Below are 26,396 nucleotides of genomic sequence, written 5' to 3'. Positions count from 1 at the left end.
TCTAGTGTCTAAATAAAATAGGATACTGATGGTCAATTTTAAGTCTCGGTGTGTTGAACAATTCTGTTTGGCACACTAAGTCCTAATTAGCCTTGGTTCAGTTCAATTTCCCCTTCCTGAGCAGGACATCTGGATGAGATCGATTGATCTTCAGGATAGTACTATTACATACAATGAATAGATGATCCAGGAAGTAGTTAGAGTTTAGGCTGAGAACCAGTTATTACAGTTCAGAGTCCAGCCTTTTGGCCTAACCACAGCCCCTAGGGTGTTCACCAAGTGTATAGCAGTACTGGCATCTCACTTAACTTTGCAAGGATCCTATATGTTTCCATTCTGGGACAATGGGCTTGTTACTACTCCGACCAAACTTTTACTGGTGCAGATTTAAGATTAAGTGCAGTAGGCTTGTCCAAAATTTGGGATACCCATCAATAACAAGTCACAGTTCCGACCGACTTACAGGTTAGAGTTTATAGAATCAATTTTTCAACACTGTGTCTATCCTAGCATCTCTACTCCTTTACAGAGTACAAGCAATACCTCAGAAAATAATTGGTAGTACCAAAATAGCAGCAGGATTGATTCTGCAAGTTCTGGGTTCAATGTCAATGGCAATAGTCCTTCTTCATTACCAAGAATAGATGTTACAAACACAGTGATAAACTCTCTTAACATTTGCCAGTAAAGGTAACAATAACTCAGTTTGGCAAAGGTTTTCTTTCTGTGCAGATGCAGTCAAAAAAACAGTGCTAGACCATTATTTCTTTTTTCACCGCCCAAGGCCACACTGACCATGGACGCCTCCCAGATTGGATGGAGTGAACAATTCCCAGGGAATACAGTCCAAGGCATTTGGTCATAGGAGGAGGCCAACTTAAATATACTGAAGGTACAGCAATGGGTGATTCTCTTCCAACCGCTTTGCATTTGTAGCCCATTTTCTGAGGATGTTCTACATGATAGCTGTCAACTTGGCGTCTATATCATATTATCGTATGATGTAAATAGCAAACGCTATTTCATCGTATCAATAATATCAAAACAATAAAATATCGAACAAACGGCACAGAAATTTTTTTCCCAGGGAAAAAATCCGCTGCTCCGTAAAAAAAAAATAAACTTAAACACAAATTTAAGTGAGGGGCTTCACCCCCCACCCCCTTCCCCCCATACCCCCCCCTACTTAAATATACCAACTCCGAGATCGCACCATAGTGGAGGAAATGGCAAAGTCCCGAAGATGGCCCACTGAATTTTTTCCCTTGGAAAGAATTTGATGTTCCGTGACTGCTATTTTGCCATTTCGACAGTATCGGATCGACTAAATAGCATTCGCTATTTAGTCCATTCGATACTGTCATATAGACCCGTCAACTTGAGCAGGTCCATCTTACTTCCTCATGGTTTGTGTCTCCACAACAACATGACTGACATGGTTTATTTATTTATATGTTTGTTTATTCATTCACTTATCATAAGGACAATTTTTCATTCTGTGCCCAGGAGTACAGACTTGAAGCAAATGAAACTGCATATTTAAATGGAAGAAACAGTTTATGTAAACTAAACATGTACAACGATAACAAGGTGGAAGAATATAAAACATGATAGGCACTTGCAATGCATTTTAATAAAGATTTCTTCAGAAAGCAACTATGTTGAAGAATAAGCCATCCTCACTGTATCTTACTGACCTCGACTGATATGGTTCCCCTTCCTTTGACCTCTTTTTGTCTGTCCCCAGCTTCGATTTTAGTTCTGTCTACAGAACTTCTGTCTCATCTGACAGGGATGATTCATCCGCACATCTCTAGCCCAAAACTGTCTGCATGTTTTTTCTCATTATATTGATAGCCAGGCAACCTATGCTTTCTTTTTCACCTGTCCATTCCAATCTGATACCTACCCATAACAACTCTATATGAAGAATCTCTACAGAAATTTATGGAGAAGATTTTTTCTTTATTGAGTAGAGCAGTATCAATTAGGAGCTTTCACAGCTCAGATACATTCTGTCTTTGAATTTCTAGCCAGTTTATTTTGAGAGGGTGCAGGTTTATTGAATGTCTAACATCTCCTCATAACCTTTCTCGAATTTCTATGTAGATTTTCAGAATTCTTCTCTGGTTTCCTCTAAACTTTGCAAAGCATTTTTTTATGGTTTTCTTCTACTTTGACCTCCTTACAAAGATCCCATACCACCATGGGATATACTGGCAAACTTTGACACAGTCTTCTTTTCAATCTACAGCCAAATGTAATCTAAAAGTCTTTACCTGGAACACTATCCTTTTAATTGCATTTACTTCCATTGGATAATGTGAGAACTTCAAGTATTATATTGTAAGTCCCCATCTTGTTTTTTCCACATGGATAGGGACACTTCACATACCGATACTTCTTCCCTACTGAGGGCATTGTCAGAATCCAGTATTAACCAACCAAATTAACCTGCCATCATTTTTTCCCAGACTTTCCAGATAAAACAGAGTATTTGCTGCTCTTACATGATTTTTGTAGATAATGGCATTTCTACCTGCACAGAACTAACATCTTATGAAGATAGTTCAATTCTTGGCTTCCTTGACACTTCACAAAATGAGCAAATTGGTCACAAACGTAACACTAAACAAGAGGTTGACAGATATTTTGTTTGTCTCCCCCTAACAAACCAATACAGGCTCTTTCAACTGCACCTTTGACCAATTCCACTATATTCCAGTCTAGACTACGCATGAAGTCAAGTTATGGGACAACTACTTGGTCAAATCCTAATACTTTATCATTCATTACAAATTGGAGCCAGTCTCAAGAGAAAGACCTTTGCCTCAACCATACTGAGGAATATCCTTCATTAAAATCTGCCCAGGAATTTAGATAACATTGAGGAAGAATGAAAACTGACAACATCAGATAAAGAAGTTATGTACTTGCTATAATGTTCCATCTGTGTTGCCCATTTTAATTCTTCCTCAAATCTCCACCCTTCATCCCCTCCATTTATCACAAGTGAATTCTGAAGGGATGAAATTCTTGGGGCACCACATGTCCCATGTGTTGAACTTTTATTATGACAATTCTTTATGGTCTTCATGTCAAGCTGCAAACAAGATCTGAGAGATGTTAGGAGTGGTGCATTATGAATAGGGAAGGAGCTTGAGAGTTTGTTGGTGGCCATGGGCTAGAATAACAGCCAAGTCGGATCCACATATCAGATTCAAGCCCATGCTTTGAGGAAGAATGAAAATGGACAACACAGATGAAACTTTATGGTAAGTGCATAACTTCTTTTTTGCTGACCTTTGCTGATAATATCCTCATTACACAGTTCAAACCAGTGTCACTAAATTGCTAGTAATGTCTTTTTAGTTGGCACTATAGTTGTGCAGGCAGACTAGGCATTCATTTTCATCCATGACAACCTTCTAGTTGTTGGGTTACAGCAGACTCTCACTCTGGTTAACTGCTGGATATCTCTGGGAGACTGAACATTCTAGCATTGCTGATCCCACTCCTAGTCCCAGGGTTTGCTGGCAGCCCCACATAAGGCCTTTTTTTTTTTAGTCTAGTGCACTACTTTATTCTTTCAGGTTTCAGATTTCTTTTTGTTTTTCTTGTGGTATATTCTGTCGTGCAAATTGATTTGTACTTATTTTCATCTTCTTTTGATTTTTGTTATGCCTGCACCAAGTTGCAACTGGGCTGTGCAGAATATGTTGATCCTTTCAGCTTAGGGTTTCGTAAGCAGTAGCTGTGTAAAAGTTGCATTTTGGGGGGGGGGGTGGAAATGTCAGCAGGGGCATTTTCTTTCTCACACTGTCTACAGTTGTCACTCACACTGAGCATTTGCTGTATAGCCAGTGCTAGATTTGATAACACAGCCTGGCAGTCTTACCACTAGGATAGGCCGGCCTTTACAAAGCAGTATAATCTTTGAAGCTTGAGTGAGTGAGTGAGTGAGTAGTGAGGTATTGTTTTTTAAATACTTACAGCTTTATTGAACCTCTTTCATTGAAAACACTGGTTGTGTAACGATTTTTGAGTGAAGCTAATTTTACCCTACTAACAGACTACCTTATGTAGATGTTCTTCATGTTTCACTGTTGCAGTCATCACACTTGGGTTATCTGCCTGCAGTTAGCCCTCAGTCGGCCTGAATACCAGAGACTTAGTATTTCTGCATTGGTTGCTGTCACTTAAGGACTGACGTCAGGTCGTCAGGGTATAAAAACAGGCAGCCGGCGCCATTACATCAGTCTTTCTTGCCGAGGAGCCTGAAGCAGAAGCAGTTCGCATGAGTGCCGGTCGGCCGCTACCTGAGTTTTCATTTCCGACTTAAATCATCCTGAAGTCTTCTAAAGCTAAGTACCCCATTGGGGATCCTTTTTTCTTGCTCTAACTGATGTCAGAAAAAGTTAACAATTGTCTCACCTGTGGAAAGCAAATACCACACTGATTTTTCCATTCTTACTGCGTCATCTGTTTAAGCCCAGACCATGACATACCTCATGGTTGGTTTTGTGCCTTGTTCAACGCCTGAACTATTCATCGTCAGGCCCTTATTGTTGCTAAATACTTTCATTCTTGATCTCCGTTTTCCGAAATGGCTTCGGTAAGCCATCCGACTACCGATCTTCCAAAAAAACATAAGGATAAAGACAGAGACAGACCGCACAGGTCCAAAACTGCCAGTTATACTTCCGTTAAGCTAGTCGCCAGTTCGCCGGTACTCAGTGAGGCACTTTTGCAGCCCCGATGCCCACTTCAGTGGATTCGCAGGCCTCTACTGAGACCTGTTCAGAGTCCGGTATGCCGCGAGACTCTTCTTCGACTATGGAACCAGCGGATGTCTCTACCTTGGATGGGTCGAGAGCCGCTGAGCAGGCACCGGCTTCTGAGGAAGTTCTTCGCAGTACCGATATTTAACACAAACCGATGACTTCTTTTGTGCTTTCAGTTCTGTCTAAAACTATTGAGTTTCTAAGGCCAAGAGTACAAGCTACGCCTAAAAAACCGACAACCCAAACTCAAGCACCTTCTTCCTTGCCACAACATCAAATGCTTAAAATGGCAGAAGACCTTATTATACTGATTAGGGGAAGCCAGCCTTCCCTTGCTAAGAGAAAAAGAGACCTGCCCCCAGCAGCTTTAACAGACCAACCGTCCGATGACTCTGAGGTATCTGATTATGAAGACATGCCTTTATCTGCTTATGAGGATTCGGATGCAGAGGAATCCATTCCCTCTGCTTCTCCTCCAGAGGATTTTTCTTTTGGTGAAACCTTACATACTTTAAGAGAGCATTTCCACTGAGAATGTCAAGACTATCCTCAGTCCAAAATGAGACTCAGAGAATTTCTAGATTTGCCACAACATAGGCCTTTAGCAATACCCCCAGTCCTGGATGTTGCGGATGATGTCTTTATGGAATCCAGTCTAACTCCTGATACTTTAGCCCCTGCTCCTAGGAAACCAGACAGGTACTACAGAGTTCCTGACTCTCACAAATTCCTTTTCAAAAATCCTACTGCTGACCCAGAAGTCATCTCCCAGGGGCCTAAAGGTATCAAAGCAACTACAGCTAAAAATCCCACCCCTTCGGACAGGGATTCCAGAGCTTTAAACAGATGGGGTAAGAAAGTATACACCTCGGCAACTCTGGCCGTTAGGGCTTTGAATTGCCAGTTTCACATGCTGAAGTACCAGCAACATATTAAGGAACTTATTAAGCAAAAATTAGCTACCTTTACAGACTGTGCAGAAAATAAAGAATTACAAGAGTTTATGCATTTTGCAAGCCAAGTCAGCAAGCATACTTTGCAATGTGCCTTTGATGCCCTAGAAGCATCTTGTAGGGCAGGAGTCACTGATTCTGTACTGAGAAGGCATGCTTGGCTTAAGGAGCAGACCTTGCCAGACCATGTCAAATCAAAATTACTAGACACTCCTTTGAACAAGGACAATCTGTTTGGCACCAAAGCAGAAGAGGTTCTTAAAAAGATGGAAGGAAAAGCTAAATCTATGCAGACAGTCAAAGATTTCTTGCAGGTACAGCCTCTTATATTCAGTAGGCATTGCCCTCAAAGCATTGGTCCTTTCCAGCTCCTTCAAGGCCATCTCAAACTAGACCCAGGGGAAACAGACCTCCTAGACTACAGTCTCAGGGTATGTAGAGATCTAAGCAATGGAGTGCCTCCACTTCAAAAATGGAGTGCTAAGCCACCCCCTTACGGAAGGAATTCACAATGACTTCTCAACTCCACTCCTCCCCCCTCTGCCCAACTGCTCCTGCCCCTAGGAGGAAAACTTGCCCATCATGCAAAAATCTGAATTTCCATCACCAAAGACCAATGGGTCCTCAACATTGTATCCCAGGGGTACAAATTTTACCTCCACTCTCTGCCAACCACAAAAGGGTTCCCAGACCTTCCTCCAAACCAGTGGGCAGAGGCACAAAACCAAGTTCAATCCCTGCTCTCCATGAGGGCAATTCATCATGTTCCTGTGGAACAGATAGGTCAAGGGTTCTATTCCAGACTTTTCCTGGTACCCAGAAAAGAGGGCACTTGGCACCCAATCCTAGATCTTTCCATTCTAAACACCTTCCTGGTGGTACCAAAATTCAGAATGCTCACCCTTCAGCAGCTTCTTGCTATGCTGGCCAAAGATGCCTGGTTAGCCGCTATAGACCTAAAAGAAGCCTATCTGCAGATCCCTATCATGGACTCATGCAGGAACTACCCACACTTCAGGGCAGGAGCTATGCATTATCCGTTCTCTGCACTTCGCTTTGGCTTATCCACTGCTCCCAGAGTATTCACAAAATGCCTGGCTCCAGCCATTGCCTACTGCAGACAGAGAAAAATTCAAATTTACCTGTACTTGGACGACTGCCTGATTCAGGCAGATAGTCAGAAAATGCTGTTGCAGCACCTGACATTTGTAAAAAACCTTCTAACCTCCCTGGGGTACACTATCAACGAAAATTTATCAAAACTAGCCCCCAGTGCAGAAAAACAAGCCTATCTGACAGGCTACTTCACTCAAATGGCCACCAGAACGCAACTATCCACAAGGAAAATCCTGCAGGCCCTAGGGTTCATAGCCTCTTGCATCCTACTAATTCCATATGCCAGACTGCATATGAGGAAACTTCAGTGGTACTTAAAAAGTCTTTGGAAACTGTCATTCCTAGCATATCTTGTCTAAGGACAGAGTTTCTTTCGTGGGCAGCAGCATACAGCCACAACAAGGGACTTCCCTTTACTCAGCCCCACGCTACCCAGACCCTAACCACAGATGCATCAAACTATGCCTGAGGGGGGGGGGCACATCTGGACGACAAGTGCATTCAGGGCCACTGGAGCCCAAGTCAAATTCATCTGTACATCAACCAAAAAGAGATGCTAGCTGTTCAGCATGCTCTAACAGCTTTCAGATCCCTACTGTCACCAGGACCCCTGCTAATAAAAACATCAACAAGCAGGGAGAAACCCACTCTTACCCACTTTGCAGGCTAGCCATGGCCCTGTGGAACATGGCCTTGGACATGCAGGTCCATTTGCAAGCTCAGTTCCTGCCAGGCAAACAAAACTCACTAGCAGATGACTTAAGCTGAAATCTCCTAGACCCACATGAGTGGCAGTTAGAGTCCAACACCGTCAGGCTTCTGATTCAGAAATAGGGGACCCCAGAGGTGGATCTCTTTGCCTCCCTCTGCAATCACCACCTCAGCAAATTCTGCACTAGGACACCTCACAGCAGGGCCTGGAAAGTGGATGCCCTATCTTTCCAGTGGGTAAGCCTCTCAATCTATGCATTTCCCCCTCACCCCTTCTCTCAAGAATATTGCTGAAGATAAGACAGGACAGACCAAGGACAATCCTGATTGCCCCGGACTGGCCACTTTAGCATTGGTATCCACTACTATGCAGCCGGTCACTGATGCCACCCTGGCACCTACCCCAGAGCCAGACCCTCCTCACTCAGCAGGGGGGACAGATCTTGCATCCGCAACTGCAAACCCTGAATCTTGCAGCCTGGCTTATTCCTTGAATTCTCCCCCAGTGACCATCCTAAGCAAGCAGGAGCGGGATGTCATTCTTGAAGCCAGAAGACCCAATACAAGGAAATACTATGCTGATAAGTGGAAAAGGTATTGATCCTGGATTCGATCTAAAGGAGAGGACACAACCCTGCCCTCCCTACCTCTAATCCTGGATTACTTAGCGGTTCTACTCCACAGAGGCCTATCCTTCTCCTCCATTAAGACCCATGCCTCTGACATCTCGGCTCATTACAACACTGAGCCACCCATCTTCTCTCACCTCTCATCAAACAGTTCCTGAGAGGGGAAAACAACTTAAGGCCACCAAAATGAGCACCCAGCCCTGCTTGGGACCTTAACTTTGTACTGGAAAAGCTCACACTACCCTCTTTAGAGCCTGCAGCATCAGCAGAGTTAAAATTCCTCTCTTGGAAAACAGCATTGCTTCTGGCCATCACTTCAGCTAGAAGAGTGTCTGAGCTACAAACACTTATAGCTGTGGAACCCTTCACTATTGTTCATGCTGACAGGGTCTCCCTCAGGACAAATTCTTCCTTTATGCCTAAAGTGGTGTCCAGTGTGGCTCTCAACCAATCTATCTATTTGCCAACCTTCTTCCCTAATCCTCCAAATAAAGGGGAAAGGATCCTGCACTCCTTGGACATGCACAGACAGCTCAGATTCCACCTGGATAGGACTAAGCCCTTCAGAAAATCTGACCAGTTATTACTCAGTTTTGCACCAGGGGCAGAGGGCAAGGCCATTTCAAAACAGACAATTTCCAAATGGTTAGTACACTGTATCCATTTCTGCAACAAACACCATGGGAAACCAACCTCTCAGAGGGTCAGAACACATTCCACTAGGGCAACTTCTACCTCTACAGAATTCCTCAGAGGAGTCCCTACAAGGGACATTCTGGAGGCTGATACCTGGAGTTCTGTACACACCTTCACCAAGCATTACCACCTGCCTATATTTTCGAAATCCAGGGCGGGTTTTGCTGTTTTCTCTTACCTTCTGAACTCTACTGACACTTAACAGATTGTTTTTTTGGTTTCCTGAGACAGTGCCAGCCCAAACTCTTCTTGACTGTCTCCACCCTTTCTTCAGCTTTGGGAATCAACCCAAGTGTGATGACTGTAACAGTGAAAAATGAAGAACATATTACAGTTGTGTACACTTCCCGTAAATGTAGATGTTCAAGTTTATTCACTGTTGCAGTCCTGGTTTCCTTCCCTCCAGCCCCCGTCTCTCTCTCTCTCTCTCTCCTCTCTGTGTATATTACTCACTCCTTGCAGGAGTATTGGTATTGGTATTTACTTTTTATTGGTGGTAATTTTCCCACCATAGCTTAGTTTCCTGTTGGGGGACTTCTGACATTTGGGGCAAGAAAAACTGATGTAATGGCATCGACTGCCTGTTTTTATACCCCTGACAACCTGATGTCAGTCCTGGAGCAACAGCAACCGATGCAAAAATACTAAGTCTCTGGTATTCAGGCCGACTGAGGGCTACCTGCAGGCAGATACCCAAGTGTGATGACTGCGACAGTGAATACACTCGAACATCTACATTTATGGTAAGTGCACACAACTGTACTTTTTGTTTAATGGTTAGTGTTACTCCAGTCTGCAGATCAGTGCAGGGTAAGCAATCATGGCTTGTAGAGCATCAGGAAAAGTAAACAACTGCACAATGCAACTTTAAACTGACAATGTAAATTGCTTTATAGTGATGTTGGTAAACACAAAAAAGTAATGGTAGATGAAGTTATGTACAAACACCTGCTGGAGTTAAAACTAAATTAGGATATGAAGATGGGGATGTGATATATTTTTAAGGTAATTTTTTTTGTACAATCAGTAAGTTCTGCTGTTTTCTCTTACCTTCTGAACTCTACTGACACTCAACAGATTGTTTTTTTGGTTTCCTGAGACAGTGCCCGCTTGGTGCAGTAGGGCTCCTCTTTGTTTGATCACCTACTTTGATCCAAATTCCAACTCATCCAACCTTAACTACATTTAAACTATACTACCTTCATCTACTTTGTTGCAGGTAGCCAATTTATAGCCAACCAAATTCCAAACCACACTACCTTATTTACATTTAAACTCCAAAGCCCCTCTCTATTGTAGCTTGTTTTAACCATACAGCACTGGGTTTGCTTCAAGTAAATCTACTTGTGTAGCTTGAGGCCAGTGTCCTTTTGTAAGCATACTTTTGCTCATATTTTATTTCTTTTTTATTTATTTCTGGTGGCTATACCTTTCGAAACTTTATATCCTTGTCTCTCAAGCTAGTTTTTCACTATCTTTTTCTGATTGTTTCTTTGACTTCATCTTGACCAGGGTGATAGCCACACTCGGGCTCACTCTGCTCCCCTACCCTACCCCCATTCACACCTACCCCCATTACAGTTACCTTTATACTTAACTATCCCTCCCCTTCTTGTCCCACTAGCCACTACAATTCCAATTCCTGCCTATTGCCACAACCACCTTACTAATCTGTCAATCTTGTCAACACCACTTCCTCTATACCACTGTCTCTACCTACTCTATCTGTCCATATTTTATTCCAACATGTATTATTTTCTAATATCTTCTACACTACTCCTTATTCTCTGTATCTCCACCTCTTACAACTCCAATCTATCTGACCTACTCCTGTGTTCACCAACTTTTCACTCATACAACATATATCCAACTAATTCATCTTTTGCTATCTTCCCTAATCTCTTTACTACCTCTACCTCGAGTCTATATAAACTATCCATAATACAGGTTTTAAAACCGTCCCACAAAGCTAAGTCAAAACTATACAAACTCCATCTAGCATCTACTACACACTCTCTCCTCACTAAAAACCTACTTTGTTCTGGAGATATCGATCCCAACCCTGGCCCCTCTTCTTCTCTCCCCACCCTCACTCTCCTCAAAACTACCTCTACACTGCCTCCATCTTACTCCTCTAACAACCTCAGTCACAACAATCATCTCCATCCAAATACTTAACTATTTACTCACTGAATATTCAGTGTCTAGCAAATAAAGTTACTGAGCTGCACTGATGGATAGCTCTCAATACCCCTCACATCCTCTCCTTATGTGAAACTTGACAAATATCAAATAGTGAAATACTCCCACCAGGTTATAATATCTTCCGATCTGATAGACCTGTAAAAAATGGGGTGGCGTGGCCATCCTGTACTCAAACAACCTTAACCTCTCACCATACCCTTCCCCAATTCCTGACTTCCTCCCAGCTGAAATCATCATCTTTAACTGCCATCTGAATCCCCACAAAAAACTTGCAATTGCCTCTATCTACCTTCCTCCTGGTAACAATCTGCCCATTCTTAAAAACATCCTATCCCGGTTCTCCCACAACATACCATATGAGACACTCATCCTTGGTGATGTCAACATTGATTGGTCCAAACTCACAACTGACTCCCCCAACTCAGTATCCACCTACACGGCTTCCACCAACTTATGACATCTCCCACTCGCTTCCATAAAAATTCCACCTCCAGCTCCATCATAGACTGGATCCTTACCAATTCCCCACACCAATACCACAATCCCACCACCTTACCTGACCCCCTCAGTGATCATCTCCTTACCACCATCTTAAGACACTACTCCCATATTCCTAAACCCCACCTTATCAAAGACTGTTGAAAACTATCGACTTTCAGTTCATCCCAATTTAACTCCATTCTCCACAACATAGATTGGTCCATCCTAAAACACCTCCCCCTAAATGATGCTGTAAGCACTTTCAATAGCATCTTCATGAGTACTCTGAACTCCTTAGCTCCCTCTAGGAAGATCAGAGTAAAATCAAATCATGCCCCCTGGCTCTCCAAGGAGACTATGTCCCTTATGAAATAAAGAGATAGTGCTTGGAAAACCTGGACTAAAACTAAACAGCCCCCTCTTCTTCAAAAATACAGGCAACTGAGGAACCTTGCAAAAAAGCATACAACTAATGATAAAACGTTATACTATAGCTCTGCTCAGCTTAACAAAAATCCAGTCATCAAAAATTTTGGTCAACTCTCAACAACATCCTCTATCCTGGAAAGCCCTCTAATCCCTCCCCATACCCTAACTCTTCCTCTCAGGAAGCAGCTACCCTCCTGAATAAACACTTTATCTCTTCCATCCAAAATCTGGTAACCTCTAAGCCAAACTCTACTTCGACACCCACCCTCCAAGTCCCACTAACACAACTTTGTTTTCTTTTGAGCTAGTTCCCATTACTTACATCAAATCTCTACTGCTCAAGCTAAAACCTTGCTCTCCTTCCACTGACAATCTATCTCCTACATTCCTCAAACTCAGTTGCTTATCCTATATCTATAGTAATTAATCGATCTATTCTGGAATCAGCTGTCCCCACCCTTTGGAAATCTTTCTTTACTATCCCTCATCATAAAGGTAGAAACTCCACTGACCCCTCAAACTACCGACCCATTGCCATTCTGTCCCCACTCTCCAAGATAGTAGAAAAATGTATTCACTCGCAGCTTCTCAATCACCTCCTCATGCACCAATTACTTACCCCTACCCAACATGGATTTTGTCCTCACCACAGCACCACCACTGCCCTCCTCTCCTTCACTCATATCATTGCAGAGGCCCTAGACAACAATAAACTCATTTCTTGTCTCTTCTTAGATCTCTCCAAAGCCTTTGATACTGTCTCTCATCCTCTACTACTATCCAAACTCGCAAATCTCCACCTATCCCCCTCTGCACTTGCCTGGTTTAATAGTTACCTATCTGGCAGGGAACAATCTGTCAAATGGCTCTCATCCTCCTCACCTTACATGAAGCACAATGCTTAAACCTTGAAGTACCTTTCTTATTCGACATCCTGACAGAGACACACCACAGGCAAACAGTATAACCAGTCAGAAAGTACAGTTGTGTACACTTACCATAAATGTAGATGTTCTTCGTGTTTCACTGTTGCAGTCATCACATTTGGGTTATTTGCCTGCAGGTAGCCCTCAGTCAGCCTAAATACCAGAGTCTTGGGATTTCTGCATCGGATGCTGTCGCTTCTTCCATGATGTCAGGTCGTCAGGGGTATAAAACATGCAGCCGATGCCATTACATCAGTCTTTCCAGCTGTACGGTGCCCGAAGTAGAAGCAGTTCACAAGTGCCAGTCGGCCGACTCCTGAATTTTTCGTTTTTCGAGTTTCAGACCTGAAGTCTTCCAAAAGATATATACCCCATTGGAGATCCTTTTTTCTTGCTCTAACTGATGTCAGAAAAAATTAATAATTGTCTTGCCTGTGGAAAGCAAATACCTCACAGAGATTTTCATTCTTACTGCATCACCTGTTTAGGCCCAGGCCATGATGTCCCTCGCTGTCGGTTTTGTACCTTGTTCAACGCCCGAACTATTCATCGTCGGGCTATTTGTGTAGCTAAATTCTTTCGCTCTCGATCTTCGTACTCCGAAATGTCTTCAGTAAGCCATCCGACTACCGATCTTCCGAAAAAACGAAAGGATAAAGACAGAGACAGACCGCATAGGTCCAAGGCTGCCGACGACGCTACCATTAAGCTAGTCACCAGTCCGCCGGTACTCAGTGAGGCGCTTTCGCAGCCCCTGATACCCGCTTCTACAGATTCACAGGCCTCTACTGAGACCCATTCGGAGTCCAGTATGCCGCGAGATGCTTCTTCGACTATGGAACCTGCGGATGTCTCTACCTCGGATGGGTCTAGAGCCGCTAAGCAGGCACCGGCTTCTGAGGGTGTTTTCAGGCCTTCCGATCTTCATATTAAACCAACGACTTCCTTTCAAACCAAAAATACTGAATTTCTCAGGCCTAAAGTTTGCACTACACCTAGGAAACCAATGACGAAAATGCATTTTAAGGCCCACATGCCACAAAACAAATGATTAGAATGTCTGAGGACCTCATTACTTTAAATAAGGGAAGTCAGCCTTCCCCCTCAAAAAGACCCAGAACTGATTTTCCTTCTGATTCTTCTGATCAGGAATCTGATTACTGTGATCATTCTGATTTCCAAGATATACCCTTATCTACCTATGAGGATTCTGATGCAGAGGATTCCTTTCCCTCTGCTTCTCCTCCAGAGGATTTTTCCTTTGGTGAAACCCTGCACACCCTTAGAGAACATTTCTGCTGGGAGAGCCAGGACTACTCCCAGTCCAAAAAGAGACTCGGAATTTTTAAGCTTGCCTCAGCACAGGCCTCTAGCTATCCTTCCTGTTCTTGAAATTGTAGATGATGTCTTCCTGGAATCCAGCCTTACCCCTGATACCCTGCCTCCAGCTCCCAGGAAACCTGACAGGTACTGTAGAGTGCCTGACTCCCACAAATTCCTTTCTAGGAATACTACTGCGGATCCAGAGACCATTTCCCATGGACCTAAAGGCATTAAGGCTACAACTGCCAAAAATCCTACCCCTTCAGACAGGGATTCCAGGGCATTAGATAGATGAGGAAAAAAAGTATACACCTCTGCTGTGCTTGCCATTAGGGCTTTAAATTGCCAGTTTCATATGTTAAAGTATTAGCAGCATATTATGGAGCTAATTAAACAAGATATTTTGTTGATTCCTGATTGTGCAAAACACAAAGATTTACAAGAGTTAATGCATTCTGCTAACCAAGTTGGTAAACATACTTTGCAATGTGGGTTTCATTCTTTAGAAGCATCTTGTAGGGCTGCTGTCACTGGGTCTTTTCTTAGAAGACATGCTTGGCTTATGGAACAAAACTTGCCAGGTCATGTCAAAGCAAAATTACTGGATGCACCATTAAATCAAAAGCGTCTATTTGGTAATAAAGCAGAAGAAGTCCTCAAAAGAATGGAGGAGAAAGCTATATTAATGCAAACTGTTAAGGATTTCTTACAAGTACAGCCACCTAGATTCAGTAGACATTGACCTTCAGAAAACTGGTCTTTTCCAGTCCCTTCCAGGCCTTCTAAGTCCAAACCCAGGGGCAGCAGACCACCAAGACTTCAGTCTCAGGCTATGCACAGATCTAAGAAATGGAGCGCTCCCATGTCCAAAACAGGGAGTAGTAAGCCTCCATCCTTTGGTAAAATTGCACAATGACTTATTCTTAACTCTTCCAAGCCTTGCCCAAGTACTTGCACCTTTAGGAAGAAAACGTGCACTGCATGCTAAAAATTGGCAATACATTACCCAAGACAAATGGTCTTAAACATTATTTCCCAGGAATACAGATTCCAGTTTCACTCACTCCCATCCATAAGCGGATGGCCAGACCTGCCACCAAACCAGTGGCAGAGGCCTAAAAGCAAGCACTTTCTCTTCTCAATATCAAGACTATTCAGCCTGTCCCAGCAGAACAAAGGGGACACGTTTTTTACTCCAGACTGTTTCTGGTCCCCAGAAAAGAAAACTCTTAGTGTCCTAGCCTGGATCTGTCTATTTTCAACACCCTTTTGGTAGTTCCAAAATTCAAAATGTTAACTCTCCAACAGCTGCTTCCTATGCTAGCCAAGGACTCCTGGCGAGCAACCCTAGATTTAAAAGAAACTTATCTGCACAATCCCATAAGGGAATCTTGCAGAAAATACCTACGCTTCAGAGCAGGCTTTATGCACGATCAGTTCTCAGCACTTCCCTTTGGCTTATCTACTGCGCCCAGGGTATTCACTAAGTGCCTAGCTCCAGCCATTGCATATTGCAGGCAGAGAGGAATTCAAATTTACCCATACTTGGACGATTGCTACTTCAGCATCTGGCATTTGTAAAGAGGCTTCTCACTTCACTGGGGTACACCATCAATGAAAAGAAATCACAACTGGTACCCAGCCAACAGATTGTGTTCTTGGGAGCAAGCTTGAACACAACTTCCCAGATGGCATTCCTCACTCCAGAGAAACAAATTTATTTGATAAACTATTTCAATCTACTGGCCACCAAAACCCGGCTGTTTGCAAGAAAAATACTGCAAGCCCTATGGTTCATGGTCTCTTGCATTCTACTAATTCCATATGCAAGACTGCATATGAGGAAACTTCAGTGGTATCTAAAATGTCTCTGGTGTCAACATTCTCAGGACCTGGAAACAATGATTCCTGTCATTCCTTGCCTAAGGACAGAGTTCCTTTGGTGCACAGAGACCTGCAACCACAACAAGGGATTCCCTTTCATTCTACCCCCTGCTGCCCAAACCCTAACAACAGATGCATCAGACTATGCATGGGGGCCTCACATGGCAGGGCAGTGCATTCAGGGCAAATGGAACCCAAAGCAAATACACCTGCATGTCAGTCAAAAAGAAATGTTAGCTGCGCAGAATGCTCTGACAGCCTTCAAGGGCCTTATTCTTCCAGGACAACTATTGGTAAAGGCAGACAGCACCACAGTTATGTGGTACATAAACAAGCAGGGGGGGGGACCCATTCCTACCCACTCTGCAGACTAGCTATGGATCTGTGGAACACAGCCTTGAGCAACCAAGTGCACTTACAAGCTCACTTCCTGCCAGGCAAACTAAATTCACTGGCAGAGAACTTAAGCAGAAATCTCATGGATCCCTTGAGTGGAAACTGGAACCCAAAATATTCAAACTTTTGAGGAACAGGTGGGGGGCACCAGAGGTGGACCTTTTTGCTTCCCCTCAGAACTATCAGTTGAGCAAATATTGCACCAGAACTCCCCACAGCCAAGCTTGGAAAGTGGATGCCTTGTCCTTCACCTGGGAAGGCCTCTCAGTCTATGCCTTTCCCCCTCTGCCACTCCTCTCGAAGGTTCTACTGAAAATCAAACAGGACAAGCCAAGGACAATCCTGATTGCACCAGACTTGCCATGCCAGCATTGGTACCCTCTTTTGTGCATTATGACAGTGCTACAACCATGACACCTGCCTCAGACTCCTTCCCTGCTGTCCCAGCAGGCAGCCCAGATTCTGCACCCTCAACTACTGACCCTGAGCCTTGCAGCCTGGCTAATCCCCTGAATAAAACACCAGCAAACCGCAGTAAGCAGGTGCTGAATGTCATTCTTGAGGCAAGGAGGCCTAGTACTAGAAAATCCTTTTCGGAAAAATAGAAAAGATGCTGTTCCTGGAGCCAGTCTCAGGGAATTGACACAACTGTGCCCAGCTTGCCTCATATACTAAATTACTTAACAGAAATGCTGCACAGAGGCCTATCTTTCTCTTCAATTAAGATCCATGCCTCTGCCATCTCAGCTCATTATAATACTGAGCCACCCCTCTTCTCTCATCCTCTGGTAAAACAGTTCCTGAGAGGAGCCAAAAAATTAAGACCCCCCAGGAGAGCTCCCACTCCAGCCTGGAACCTTAACTTTGTATTAGAAAAGCTTACACTTCCGCCCTTTAAATCTGCGGCCACAGCAGAGTTAAAATTCCTCTCCTGGAAAACAGCTTTACTTCTAGCCATCACTTCAGCAAGAAGAGTGTCTGAATTGCAGGTTCTTATGGCAGTGGAACCCTTCATTATCTTCCATGCAAACAGGGTTTACCTCAGGACTAACCCATCCCTTATGCCCAAGGTGGTGTCTAATGTGGCTTTAAACCAGTCCATTCATTTGCCAACTTTTTTCCTAATCCTCAGAATAAAGGGGAAATGATCCTGCATTCCCTGGACGTGCACAGGAAGCTTAGGTTCTGTCTGGCCAGGACTAACCCTCTCAGAAAATCTGACCAGCTTCTAGTCAGATTTGCTACAGGGGCAGAGGGCAAGGCAATTTCAAAGCAAACCATTTCTAAATGGATAGCACACTGCATCCATTTCTGCTACAAGCAGCATGGGAAACCCACCCCACAGGGGAATCAGAACTCATTCCACTAGGGCTACTTCTGTCTCTAAAGCATTTCTCAGGGGAGTCCCTACCAGGGACATCCTGGAAGCTGCAACCTGGAGCTCTGTACACTTTCACCAAGAACTACCACTTGCTTATATTTTCTAAATCCAGAGCTGGATTTGCCACAGCATTCTTACAGGGCCTGAGTGCCAGCTCTAATGCTTCATAACTACCTCCACCTTTCCTTAGCTTTGGGAATCAACCCAAATGACTGCAACAGTGAAACACGAAGACCATAGTACAGTTGTGTACACTTACCATAAATGCAGATGTTCGAGTTTATTCACGTTGCAGTCCTGGTTACCCTCCCTCCAGGCCCATGACTTCTCTTGCTTTCTTTCCTATCATTTTCGTCTGGCATATCTTATATCATTGGTATTTGTTTTTTGCTGAGGGTATTACATACCATGTAATTGCTTCCTATTTTGGGGGCACCTTACATTTGGGGTAAGAAAAACTGATGTAATGGTGTCGGCTGCATGTTTTAAACCCCTAATGACGTGATGTCATGGAAGAAGCGACAGCATCCGATGCAGAAATCCCAAGAGTCTGGTATTCAGGCCGGCTGAGGGCTACCTGCAGGCATGTAATCCAAATGTGATGACTGCAACAGTGAATACACTCGAACATCTACATTTATGTTAAGTGTACACAACTGTACTTTCTGACTGGTTATACTGTTTGCCTGTGGTGTGTCTCTATCAAGATGTCGAAGAAGAAAGGTACTTCAGGGTTTAAGCATTATGCATCATGTAATGGCAAGTTACCTAATAGTGATTCTCATGATGATTGTGTATACTGTTTGGGAGTGCCCCATCATTCAGTGCAACCACCTTGTGGCATTTGTTAGAGTTTCAGTCAACACACTCTTAATGAGCACAAAAATAAACTGATACTGAAAGAGTTACTTAAGTCTCCCATTTCAGCAGCCATTTCTGCAATGGAAGTCTCAACCCCTCCTATAAAAGTCAAAAAGAGGTCTTACTCAGTTCCCTCCTCACCATTGGGTGATCAGGGTAAGACTGTGAAAGCAAAGGTCCCAAAGTTGTCCTCGGAGCATAAATATGCCTCTACGGCTCCATCCTTTTTGGCTGTGAGCATCTCGAAACCTACGATACCGGCACCAGCTTCAGCACCGATCCTGCCTCTGGCATCGATGATAGACCTCACTATGTCTACTACGACTTCGGCTGCTGTGGCCACTACAGCTCAGGGTATGCCTTCGATACCTTCATCAGTTACAATTTTGGAACCGATCACTTCGGCTCCAAGTGCCAATTCGGCATCGAGCGTTTTTCCGACCAAGTTGGATTTGACCCCATTACTCCCAGTCTCGAAACTTGAGACTTCGGTGCCGGTAGACTTTGCACCACGGACCCGATACTCCTCTTCTGTAGATCCATTTCTGGCCAGATATATAGCCTATTCATTGACTGACCTGACTCTCCATCTGGATTATCCACTAGATCCACCTGGAGCCTGTCAGAACATGATGTGGTGTGTGTTGTGGACCAGCTGTTGTCAGCCAGGGGGATACCCACACTTTCTATGATCCATCCGCCTGCCAGACTTGAGTTGGTTTCTCCACGGACTTCTTCTTACACTTCGACCATTTCGGTTCCGAAGACGTCTGCTCTGACGTCCTTCACGCAACCTGTCACCTCGGCGCCAATAGTGGAGCTCACTCAGGCTCCAGGTTTGCCCCTATGGTTTTGGTTCCTGCAGAACTGGTCCTTCCTCAAGCTGGGGATTGGGGGGCTAGCGGGTGGTCTGGCTCGGGGCACGGAGCTGTGTTTGTCTTTGGTTCCATCCTCGATGCCAATAGCCATGTCCCCACTGATCCTGCTTGAGGCTCCATCTGTGGGGGTGGGTTCGTCGGAGCTGGGTGTGACCCTGGTCTCAAGGTTGTCTTTCTCGGTTCCAGGCTCCCATCCCTTTTCCCATCCCTCTTCGGGCGGACCTGCTTTCCATACGATGGAGAGGGCTCTTGCTTCTGGAAGCACTCCTTTGATGCTGGAACCCCAGTTTTCACCCTCTGAGCTACTGCTGCCACAGAAAGGAAAGTTACGCTGTCCACCCACCCAGCAGGGAGTCCTGGGAGATGGACAGACTTGGGAAGCGTGTTTTTGCATCAGAGACCTTTGCTATAAAGTCACTGAGCTATTTGGCACATTTTACGAGGCTGCAGAGGGACTTGATCTCCAAACTGTCTGGGGCACTCTAAGGACAGCTGTCTGACAAGATCAGGGAGAAAGTGGCCTCGCAGCTCGCAACCCTGGAGTCGATCTCCAAGTTGTCAGTGAGGCTGCGAAGGGGTGGCTAGAGCAACAGGTTCGGGCAATTGTCATGTCATGAGGCGTCATGCCTGGTTGCGCATTTGTGACCTCGTGGACCCCTTCAAGTCTTCCTTTTTGAATGCTCCCATCGAAGCATTTTCCCTTTTTGGCTCAAAAGTGAAGGATGCTCTAGCCAGGAGTGAGCAAGATGGCAAGACCCTGTCTGCCATAGGCCTATGATTTTCCAATCCGCAATGTACCTTCTCCAGGAATCAGAGGAGTGGGAAAATGTGGCACAAAACATCTCAGGGTCCTTTCCATGCCGCACGTGGTGATGATACCCCCAGGGGCAGAGGGGGTAACAATCCCAGAAGACTCCCCTACAGAGGCAAGGGGGTCCTCGTAACCAAGGCTCCAGGGACTCCTTCTCTGGACAGCCTTGTCAGCACTCCTGAGGAGTAACCTGATTGCTTACCTCTGGAAGCAGTCGGGGGTAGTTTTTCTCTGCACCAAGCTGCCTGTCAGTCTATTACCATATTTCATTGGGTGCAGAGTATAATCACTGGAGGTTACACCATTCCCCTTTCTTGTCAACCAAATCTTCCAAAAAAGCTTCCCGACATTCCAGCCAGTCAAAGTGAAGTAGCAGCTTCAGAGATAATAAAGCTGTCTCAAAACAGTCATCCAACCAGTCCCACCCGACCAACACAGATCCCAATTCTACTCAAGATTCTTTTTGGTGCCAAAAGAGACAGGGGACTGGAGACCCATTTTCGATCTCAGCAGCTTAAACAAGTCTGTCATCCAAACCAAATTCTGGATGGTCACAGTTCAGTCCGTTCTCCCTTTTTTAAGGGAAGGCGATTGGATGTGCTCGGCATATCTCCGGAATGCACATTACCACATCAAAATGGACAAATGCTCCAGGAGATTGCTTCACTTCTGGTTAGGGGCCAGTCATTACCAGTTTCATGCCCTGCTATTCGGTCTCTCTTCAACTTCCAGAGTGTGCACAAAGTGCATGGTAGTGGTCACAGCTCACTTGAGACTGCAAGGATTCCAAGTGTTTTCATATTTGCACGACTGGCTCCTCACCACCTCCACTGAGTGTCTTCTGGTAACAGCACTGCATTATACACTCTCTCTGACAAAAATTTTTGGAATAACTATCTGTTGGGAGAAATCAAACCTCACTCCCACACAACAAATAGAGTTCATTGGAGCAGTGTTCAATACCCGGTCTTGTCTAGTGTCACTTCCAAATCACAGACACCAGCGATGGAGGCTCCAGCTCCGAGTGATACTCTGTCAAATAAAAGTTTCAGCGAGAGAAATTCTTCAGGCCCTAGGATCCATGGCAGCTTCAATTCCAATAGTGCCCCTAGCGAAGCTACACACGTGAATTTTATAATGGCTCCTTCTTCGTCAGTGGTCCCCGAACTATCACCCCCTCAGTTACCAGATCCAAATAACCAACTCCTGCAAGCAGGACCTCCTTTGGTGGATGAGGCCAGATGCAGAACTTTGGAGTCTCCCATTTCAACCCCCTCAGCCCAAGGCCATTGTGACCACTAATGCTTCCCTGATCGGGTGGGGAGGCCATTTCCAGGGAAAGACAGTCCAAGGTGCATGGTCCACCTCAGAGGCCCACCTGCATATCAGTGTTCTGGAACTGAGAGCGGTGCTGTTAGCGTTGCAGGCTTTTTATTTGTTTCTCCCTTCTGGGACAGTTGCAATTCAGTCAGACAATGTCAGATGTTCGGTATATCAATAAGCAAGGAGGAACCAAGTCCTATCCCCTGTGTTTAGAGGCCATGAGAATTTGGCAGTGGGCGATAGCTTCCAACCGCTTTCTGATAGCAACGCATATCCCGGGGTGCCCCAATGTAATTGCAGACAAACTAAGCAGATGCATCTTCCTGCCTCACGTGTGGTCCTTCAATTCCGAGGTGGTGACAGAAATCTTCAGACACTGGGGCCAGCCTTGCTGTGATCTTTTCACCACCCCATCGAACAACAAATGCAGCAGCTATTTCTCCCTGATTCCCCTGGAGGGGGAGTGCCCGAGGGATTCTCTAATCAATGATTGGCACACGGGACTTCTTTATGCTTATTCTCCCATTCCCGATTCCACAATTTCTAAAGAAAGCCCTTCGGTTGAAATGAAAGGTGATCCTCATAGCTCCATTCTAGCCTCAGCAGGTTTGGGTCCCCTTCCTTCGGCCTCACCTAGTATACTTGCCGTGGATTCTGGACCCTCGTCCAGATCTGATTACTCTCCCCCAAGGGTTGAGACACCCGAATCTGTCCAGTCTCAAGCTGACAGCTTGTTTTCTCCACTTCCATTAGTTGCCAGGCAAGCTAATCTCACCTCACTTGTTTGAGACATCTTTCTGGCCTCTTATAAACCATCCAACAGAAGATTATATCAGGATAAATGGAAAAGGTTCTCCATCTGGTCTAAGGGTAACATGCTAGACCTGTATTTGGCTCCAGTGACTGCAGTACTGCAATACTTGGCTAAGTTTTTTGATAATGGAGCCTCTGCCTGTACCATATGAGTATACCTGGTGGCAATTTCTAATTTCCACAATGGTATAGATGGCACCCCCCTCATCTCCTTACATCTGTGCAAACCCCTCATATCAGGCCCCCTGTCAGAGAGGCTGTGGAACCATGGAACCTCACTTTAGTCCTGGAAATCCTTGTTCTTAGTAGCCATCACATCAGCTAGATGGGTATCATAGTTGCAGGCATTGTGTACCAAGAGGCCCCATCTGGTCTTCCATAAAGACAGAGTATCACGGACAAATCCATCCTTCTTTCCCAAAATTGTTTCTGAATTTTCCATTAACCAGACCATTGACCTACCAGTGTTCTTTCCGAATTTTTCCAATAAAGGAGAGCACTGCCTACACTCCTTGGATGTACATAGGCAATTGAGATCTTACCTAGAACGTACCAAACCTATCTGCAAGTCTGAACAGCTTTTCGTCTCCTTTTCTGGGCTTGGAATGAGAAATGCTGTTTCCAAGGTTACATTATCAAAATGGCTAAGAGACTGCATATGTTTCTTCTATTCCCTCATAGAAGAATCTATGCCTGAAGTTAAAGCTCACTCCACTAGATCTTGGCAATTTCTGTAGCTTTCCATTCCAGGGCTTCCATGAATGACATTTGTGCAGTGGCCACTTGGGCTAAGCCTCATACCTTTATCAATCAGTACAAATTGGACTTGGTCTCCAGAGGGAGAGCTGCCAATGTTACTCAGGAATGTTCTTCCATAAGGGCCGCCCATGGACCTCAAGGTAACTTGGGATTCTGTCCCATCAGTGATGAATGGAAAGAAGATTAACAGCATCAGATAAAAAAGTTATGTCTTACCATAATGTTCCATGTGTACTGTTCATCTTCTTTCATTCATCACTACCCACCCTCCTTCCCCCTCCAAAAGCTCCTGAGGGATGCTTTGGGTCTAAGTGGTGCCTAGGGTATTTGCACAGAAGTGGCCTTGGCTTTACTTCTCTATCTCTAGCAAACTCGATCTGAGATAACAGAAGGGCACTCTGGGTAGAAGCTTAGCTCGAGAGTTTTTGGATGGCAGGAGTTTGTTAAAAAGGCTGACTAGGTTCCGCAGGCTTGGAACCGAACCCATCACTGATGAATGAAAGAAGATGAACAACACAGATGGAATGTTATGGTAAGACATAACTTCTTTTTGTACTCATATTAAGACCAAATATAAGCTGTGTTGGCCCTTCATAAATCATCTTCTACATCCAGGACGAGTTAGTCAATCAACCCCCGTGGTCGACTCACAAACTGAGGCCCTTGCCTCCCATGTCAACATTCACTTGTTTCTTCTGTCTTGGCAAAATCAAATTCTTACTCATGTTCACATCCTTCAACTCCTATACGCCAGAGTAAATCTGAGTTCTTCAGCTGTGTCCCTATCATCGTCATCATCAGCATCAAAAGACTACTTCTAAAACTAAAACCTGCTATGCTTGCTTTAGATAACTTTCCTGCTGAATAGCTTAAAATGGCAGCTGATACCATAGCATACTCCATTCTAATAAACCACTCCATAAAGGAAAACTATGTGCAAAGTATATAGAAGAAATCATATACACTGCTCTTGCACAAAAACAGGAGTAATCCGGACCTCTCCTACTGTAGGTCCATAACTGTTTTATCCCACTTATATAAAGTGCTAGAAAATGTATTTACTCCCAGCTTCTTAAATTCCTCTCAGACAAAAACCTTATGTACCCAACTCAGCATAGTTTCCACGTAAACCACAGAGCAAACACTGCTCTACTCAGCTTTATCACTACCATAAATCAAAACAGAAATAGAAGCAACTTAATCTCTGCTGTATTCATTGACCTCTTAAAAGTCTTTGACACGGTTTCTCATTCAAAAATGGTAAAACAACTTTCAGCCATTGGTTTGGCCACTGCATCCCTCTCCTGGTTTGAAAGCTGTCTAACAGATCACAGGTCATGAAATGGCAAAATTCCTTCTTTCCCTTTCTCCCTGTCTCTCTGGGGATCTTCCAAGGTTCATTTCTTGGCCCTGTGCTATTTATTATCATTATAAATGAGCTCCTTGCTCCCAGTAAATTTTCAACCATAATACTGTATGCAGAAGACTCTCCTCTCATTTGTACTCCCAAAGACCTTGATAAACTACAGCAAACAATCCAAAAATCACTCACTTCTGTTGAAACATGGCTCTCAAATTCCCAACTACTCCTAATCCCTAAACGTCCATAGTTATGCTATTCACTACCAAGTAGTAGCCTGAGCTCAAAACTATCTTTACCATAACCTCCTTAAATAGTACCAAAAACTGAGTTAGTCTTATATAAACCTTCTAGGAGATGCAGTTTATGAAAATTCTGGTAACATGCCTTGTGAATTCCATCCCTGCCTGGCACTTAAACGACTCTCTTAGGCTTGAACTTTCCCATTTCTTATTCCTCTCACAATTACTCATCACACAAACTTATCTATAAATCAGACTGTTGTCCCATACAAAACAAAGTACTCCAGTTGTACTCCCCTAATAGATCACTTTGGTCCACCGACAAACTGCTTTTGCTTATTACAAAATGTAACAACACAGGTGCCGACACTCTATATTTCTCCTGTGTTGCCAAACTTTGTAACCCTCTTACCTGTCCCATTAAAACAAATCAAAAACAGCAAACCCTTTAAACACAAACTCAAACAACATCTAATGGACTTTTGGAAATGCACCTGCTCTACAACCAGTTCATCTGTCTGTATATCCTAGACAAAATAATACTGCCCAGTAGTCTGCCTACATTCCCTCTGGCTCCTACCTACTACTTAGAACTTGATACATATTTGCCTGCAGTGATACTTCCTATTGGATTGTCTGTACCTACTGAGAAGCTGTTCTTCTTCAGTATGTCTGATATCCTTTAACTACTACCAACATATGTTTTTCTTTGTTCTTTTTACACTTTACTTCCTTGTGAAACTGAATTTAATTGAATTTAAACTAATAATCTGCTTTTAGCTTTACTGTACTTTATTTGAAGCATTATTATTTTTGATTTTACATGTCTGTAAATTAACTACTACTACTACTTTAGAAAAACAGCACATAATAATTATTAGAATGTTTGCAGCTTTTCTGCCTGGGCCTTCACTGAAATGGGATATTTTTCTTGCCCAGCTGGATCATCCCAGTAAACAAATGCTAATAAATAAATAAAATAGGATGTGAGGTTACAAAGTTCAGGAGGTGAGGCTAGGTGGCAGGAGAGGTCACCAAATACAAAGAAAGAGAGAGAAATAGTATCACTCTTGACTTAAAAAAAGTGGATATAAGGAATGGGTGGTAAGAAGAAAAGAGAAGAGACTTGTTTAACACACTGTAGGAATTATGATAGGGGTGGAGGGAGCAGGGTGTTGCTTGCATACATTGGACAGATTATACAGATTACTGCCCATGATGTGGTGTGATATAATGTGGCTAGTTAGTATAGCAGCTGCAATTTATGGTGGTTACCCAGGCTTAGAATAAGCCTGGAATCCTACACTGATAAATGTAGTGACATTGGTCAGTTTTATGTCATGCCTTTTGTTAGAAACTGCACGCACTTTTATTGTGAGAACTGGAAGTGTGTTGCTGTTTTTATTTCACTTTTCCCCATTATTTTGTGGTATAAG

This window comes from Protopterus annectens, chromosome 8.part0 (genome assembly GCF_019279795.1).
Source record: "Protopterus annectens isolate FY-2018-M chromosome 8.part0, PAN1.0, whole genome shotgun sequence".
Lineage (NCBI taxonomy): Eukaryota > Metazoa > Chordata > Ceratodontiformes > Protopteridae > Protopterus > Protopterus annectens.
Note: the sequence above shows the minus strand (reverse complement) of the source record.